We start from the raw sequence: 6,678 nt of genomic DNA, 5'->3' as shown, positions 1-6,678 counted from the left end.
TAGGCAGGAAAACCTCAGATACTCCACACAGCAATATCTTCACTGATATGTCTCCTATGAGCAAGGGACATAAAGGAAAGAATAAACAAATGGGATCTCATCAAAATAAAAAGCTTCTTGTACTTGAACAAGAATTAAATTTAAAAAATTATTTTTAAAAAAATAAAAATAAGTAAATAAGTAAATAAAAAGCTTCTGCATGGCTAAAGAATACAGAACTAAAATGAAATAGAACAACTGTATGGGAAAATATATTTGTTAATGACACCTCTGACAAGGGTGTGATCTTCAAACTATATAAAGAACTCACACAAGTCCACACCAGGAAGACAAATAATCCAATTAAAAAATGGGAAAAGGACCTGAATAGATAGCTCTCCAAAGAGGACATACAGATAGTCAATAGACATATGAAAGAAAATATGCTCATCATCACTATTCATCAAAGAGATTCAAAGTAAAACTACAGTGAGGTATCATATCACACCCTCCAGAATGGCTATCGTTAGTAAATCAACAAGGTGCTGGCATGGATATGGAGAAAAGAGAACCCTAGTGCACTGTTGGTGGGAATGCAGACCTGTGTAGCCACTGTGAAAAAACAGTCTGGAGTTGTAACTTAAGATTAAAAATGAAACTGCCTTTTGACCTAATGATCCAACTTCTGGGAGTATATTTTAAGAATCTCAAAATACCAATTCAAAAATATCTGCACCCTTATGTTCATAGCTGCATTATTTACAACAGTCAAAACCTGGAAACAGCCTAAGTGTCTATCAATAGACGAATGGTTAAAATTATATGGTCTGGGGACTGGAAGATTGTGGCTGAGAAGGTGAAAGCTGAGCCCACTTGCTGATGCCCCTGGCATGATTTTCAGCTGATCTTCCGACAAGTGACCTGAACAATCAATGGAATCTCAACTGACATGAATTTTTTTTAGGAAAAGGAGTACAAAGGATACTTTGCACTGCCCAGTAAGAGATTTTATAAGTTGAAGGGAAAATACCATATCTGCAGTAGAGGAGAGACCAGAAAAAAAATGCAGTTTAGTTACTCCCTCCCCTCCTGGAGCAGTGGTGGTGGTGGGGAGCCAGGTCCCACATAGGGAACCCCAACCCTAATTGGGAGACACTTGGGAGGATATACAGGGTCTGGGAGACTCCGGCTGCACACACACAGTGAGCAGCATGTGCAGTGCCAACCAGGAGAGTTCCAGAGAGAAATATCTCTTAAAACTGTCAGAAGCACTGGCAGGATGTGGCCAGTGCTGAATGAGACTTTTGGCTTTTGGGGGAGGTAGAGTGCCTGAAGAACTGGTTAGCAACTTGGCATTGTGGTGTGGGTGGCACATAGAGACTTTAAAAGGGGAGCTGAGGCGTGGCTGGGCAGGAAACATGCACATATGCTTCTGCCCTTCCAGCAAAGAAATCAAATTGAAAACCCAGTTCATTTTCACTGTATCCAGATGGGCAGTAAGATAAGAAAGCTGCAAGGTAGAGGGATTTTAAGTCACCACTCAACACAGCTGTTGAGTGGCAGAGGGAGGTGGGGCCCTGCACAGAAGGGAGAATTCAAGTCTGAGTCTCTTGTGAGAGCAGTGGGCTGGGAGCTAGACAGGCAAAAGCTGAGATTCTTGTTTCTAGTATACTTTATTGATTATGTTATTACCATTGTCCCAATTTTCCCCCTTTGCCCCACTCTACTGAGTACCCCTATTCCCTCCAGCAATTTCACCCCCATAGTTTGTGTCAATGGATAATGCATGTAAGTTCTTTGGCTTCTCCATTTCCTATACTATTCTTGATGTTCCCCTGTCAATTTAATCCCTGCACCACTGTTCCCCATTCTCCCCCTTCCTCCTCTCAGCTGATAACCCTCTAAATCATCTTCATACCTATGATTCTGTTCCTTTTCTGGTTATTTGCTTAGTTAGTTAGTTAGTTAGTTAGTTAGTTAGTTAGTTAGTTTTAGATTCAGTTGTTGATAGCTGTGGGTTTGTTGCCTTTTTAATTTTCATGGTTTTGATCTTTTCCTGTTTTTACATAAGTCTCTTTAATGTTTCATGTAATAATGGTTATATGGTGATGAACTCCTTTAGCTTTACTTTGTCTGGGAAGCACTTTATCTGCTCTTTCATTCTAAATGATAGCCTTGCTGGATAGAGTAGTCTAGGTTCTAGGCCCTTGCTTTTCATGACTTTGAATACTTCTTCCCAGTACCTTCTTGCTTGCAGAGTTTCTTTTGAGAAATCAGCTGACAGTCTTATGGGAACTCCTTTGTAGGTAACTCTCTGCTTTTCTCTTGCTGCTTTTAAGACTCTCTCTTTATCTTTTAACTTTGGTATTTTAATTATAATGTGTCTTGCTGTGGTCCTTGTTGGGTCCAACCTGTTTGGAACTCTCTGTGATTCCTGGATTTGTATGTCTATTTCCTTCACCAAAGTAGGGAAGTTTGTTTTCATTATTTTTCAAATAAGTTTTCAGTATCTTGTTCTTCCTCTTCTTCTTCTGGCACCCCTAGGATTCAGATGTTGGTACGTTTAAAGTTGTCCCAGAGAGGTCTAAGACTATCCTTCTTTTTAAAATTCTTGTTTATTCTTTCTATTCTGGTTGAATGTTTATTTCTTATTAATGTTCCAAATCTTTGATTTGTATCCTGGCTTTCTTCCCTTCCTGTTGATTCTCTGTGGATTTTTTTGTACTTCTATTAGTGTAACCTGCATTTCTTCCCTTATGTTGTTGCTGTACTCAATGAGTTCTCTGAGCATCCTCATCACCAGTGGTGTGATCTCTACACCTGATAGGTTGGCTATCTCTGTTTCATTTAGTTCTTTTTCTGGCATTTTGTTCTGTTCTTTCATTTGGGTCATATTTCTTTGTCTCCTCAATTTGGCAGCCTCTCTGTGTTTGTTTCTGTGTATTAAGTAGAGTTGCTTTTACTACCTGATCTAGCACACATGTTAAGTTGTGTGGGACAGAGCTAAACCCTCCTTAGTATTCACCAGGATGGGATGAACTGCTTCACTTCTCTGTGGCTCTGTGTGCAGAGAGGGCTCAGAGAGGGAACAATGTCACTGCCTGGCTTCTGGAGGTTTGTCCAACACTTACCCTGTTCCCTTCACCAAGGGAAGTTGTTATGCTTCACCAGTTGTTTGTTATGCAACTGGTGCCCTTCCAACTGCTCCCCTGGTGGTGAAACCCAGAATGAGTGGTTTTCCTGTGTTCTAAGTCCATGTGGGTCCTTTAAGCAGCAAAAATCCAACAGTTTTTTCTACTACCCAACCTGTTCTGGTTTTTACAACCAGAAATAATGGGGATTTATCTTCCCAGTGCTGAGACCCTGGCCTGTACAGTCTGGCCTGGGACAGTGATCATTAGCTCCCAAGGTATGCCTTTTAGTTTTGATCCACCACACATGAACATGGGACTGTCCATTCCACTGCCACTCTGGCCACCTCTCCATACTATACTGTGTGCCCACCCTTCTATGGTACTCTACCTGTCCTACCCATCTGGATAAATGTGGCTTCTTTAAATCTTTGGCTGTTGGACTTCCATATAGCTTGATTTTCTGATGGCTGAGGGTATTATTTATTTTGAGATCTGGCTGTAATTCCTTCTATGGTTGTGTGAGGAAGCAAAGATGTCTACTTATGCCTACATCTTGGCTGGCAGTCCAGTGCCTCAAATTCTTTGCAGCCAGGCAGGTTCCCTCACACCATGAAGTATAAACCTCTGGCAAGAGGAAGGTATGCCCAACCCTCACCTGCAGATCACAAGCTCTGCAGAACAGTAAGGCCAAGTTTAAGGATTCCCTGCCAGGCACATCCACAGGAAAAAGAAAGAGAATTTCCAAAAGATCATTTTCTTAATTTTTTTCACGTGTGACAAACTACACGGGTTCCTCAGATTCTGTTTCACTGAAACTAGCAGAGTAGAGAGACTGGAAATTGGTGAAGCAAGGAGTATTCATAGCCTCACCCAGCCTAGGCCCTTATACAGAGTGCCATTAGTGCTAAGCAGGAAAGTGCTAACCCTATTATACAGACTGGCCCCTCACATAAAATGGATACTTAATTCATCACAACTATACATTATTGAAAATAATCTGGAACAGGCCAAGGCATGTGGTGGAGGGGCAGTGGGGCACACCTACCATCTTCCTTGAAGACTGAAAATGCCTCCCTAGAGACTCAGGGATCACACCCTCCCAATCCCACCAGAAGCTTCCTCAGGAGGCAGGTGGAGGCAGTACATGTGGTGCTGTCAGACATTAGAGGAACCGCCCCTGGAACTTGTGCTGCTTTGTTGTAATTTCGAACAGGCTGCCTAAAGCTAGACTGGGACACCATCTGACATTAACAGAGATGAATCCAGAAAGAGAAGATAGTAGGCAAACACTAAACTCTACTGAGACAAATTCCACCTTATTCTTTTTCATTATCTGTGTTATTTTCCTCCTGCATAGCTTTTTAATATTTTCCTTAATTTTGTTTCCACTATTTTTTCTTTCAGTTTTATTTCAAAACTCATATTTTACTCTTCCTTTTTCTTACTTCATTTTTCTTCTGCCTGTCCTATTTTTGTTTTAAATTTTATTTTTTTCCTTTCTATACCTTGTTTCTATTCCTCACTCTCCCTATTTCTCCCTTCTCCAACCTCTAAAAACTACATTTCTTTTCATTAGTCATCTCACATTTTCCCCTTATTATAATATCTTTATTCACTTTCCACCTTTATTTATCTTTGCAAATTTGGCATTGATATTATAGTTTTTGTGGCACTTCTTCAATTTTATTCCTAGGTATTCACTATTTTTTATTTCAAATCTCATATTTTACTGTTCTCCTACCCTACTCCATTTTGCCTTCCTCCTGCCCTTTCTTATTTTCATTTAAAATTATATTTCCCCTTTCTTAGCTTGGTTTCTAATCCTTACTTTTAATATTTATTTATCCTTGCTATATCATATCAAAATAATTTTTCTTTCCTTTAGACATCTCATAATCTTTTTTCTTTCTTCTTTTTTTCTTATAATATTCTTATTCTCTTTCCACCGTTAGTAATCTTTGCTCATTTGTTGTGGATATTGCAGCATGGTTGTTTTCCTTCAATTCTGTTCCTATTTTTTCACAATGTTTTTATTTTATTTCAAACCTTATATTATACTCTGACTTTTTAACTCCATTTTACCTTATTCATTCCCTTTATTTACATTGTAAAAATTATTTTCCCTTTCTTTGCCTTATTTCTATTCCCTAATTTTATTATTTCTTTTTTTCTACCCTCTCAAAATCATTTTCTTTCTGTTAGTCACCTCATATCATTTTTTCCTTTATAATATTCTTATTCTCATTCTACCTTTACTAATCTTTGCTCATTTGTTTTGATAGTGAGATTGTGGTTAAGGGGTATTTTTAGTAGTGTGGGTTTTATTTGCTGGGTCGTTTAGTTTTTGTTCTGGTAGCACCTGTACAATAAATAGCATATAGGATGTTATAGGGGTTGTGACTCTCAGTTAGCCAGCCAGAGAGGAAAACCCACCAATGAATGAGTCAACGACAACCAAATCCCAATTACAAGAGAGCCACATAAGCTACATAACAGGCATTACTAGAGCATCTAGCACAGGAGATCAAGGAGACTACACCACAGGTTTCCTACCACTCCATGAATACAGGGAGTCAAAGCACATCAATCAAATACACAGAAGCAAACAAAAAGAGTCACTTAAAGTGGGGGGATACAGACAGGACCCCCAATAAAAAAGAAAAAAATCCCCAGAAAAAGGGCTAAGTGAAATTGAGGCAAATAATTTATCAGACATAGACTTCAAAGTAATGGTTATAAGGTAGCTCAAGAAACTCATGAGAACTACAAAGAACTTTATGGGAGCTACAAGAAATTTAGTGGAAACTACCTCAGCATGAAAAAGAACATAGAAACTATGAATAAGATCCAGGAGGAAATGAAGAATACAATATCTGAAATGAAGAATATGCTAGAAGTAACTAAAAGCAGGCTTGATGAAGCAGAAAATTTAATCAGCGAGTTGGAAAACAGGGTAGAAAAAAACACCCAGTTAGAGGAACAAAATGAAAAAAGACCCAAAAAGAATGAAGACAGTTTAAGACAGCTGCAGGACAACATGAAACATAACAAAATTCTCATTATAGGGACACCAGAAGGGGAAGAAAAGGAGAAAAGTGATAAAAAAAAAAACCTGTTCAAAAAATAATGACAGAAAATTTTCTTATCTTGGTGAGGGAAAAAAATCATGCAAGTTCAGGAGTCACAGAAGCTCCCAATCAAAATGAACCTAGTAGCCTGAGGGAAAGCAATAGCCCTGGCCCAAGAAGGGTCTCTCTCTGTCTTGGCCCTTTGGTGCTTAAGCCTGACTGCTGAGTTCTAGTGACCAGATAAACAAGTGAAGGAGACAGCTAGAAATAGTAGATCACTGGCAAAGGAGGGGCGGAGTGGACTAGAGAGATTTGAGGAGAGGCTAGAGGCGAAGGCTTTGGAGAGAGAACTGAGCAAGTAGCTGCTGGGATCTGGTGCTGAGCCAACCACCATACACAGCAATTGTCCTGTTCAGGCAGACCACTCCCCTCCAAGCAGCAGGTACCAGAAGGGAAACAATAGCCCCCACCCCAAGACAGATTCAGCCTGACCCTGT

This window comes from Sturnira hondurensis, unplaced genomic scaffold (assembly GCF_014824575.4).
Source record: "Sturnira hondurensis isolate 20B ecotype Veracruz unplaced genomic scaffold, ASM1482457v3 Scaffold0006903, whole genome shotgun sequence".
In the NCBI taxonomy this organism is placed as follows: Eukaryota; Metazoa; Chordata; class Mammalia; order Chiroptera; family Phyllostomidae; genus Sturnira; species Sturnira hondurensis.
Note: the sequence above shows the minus strand (reverse complement) of the source record.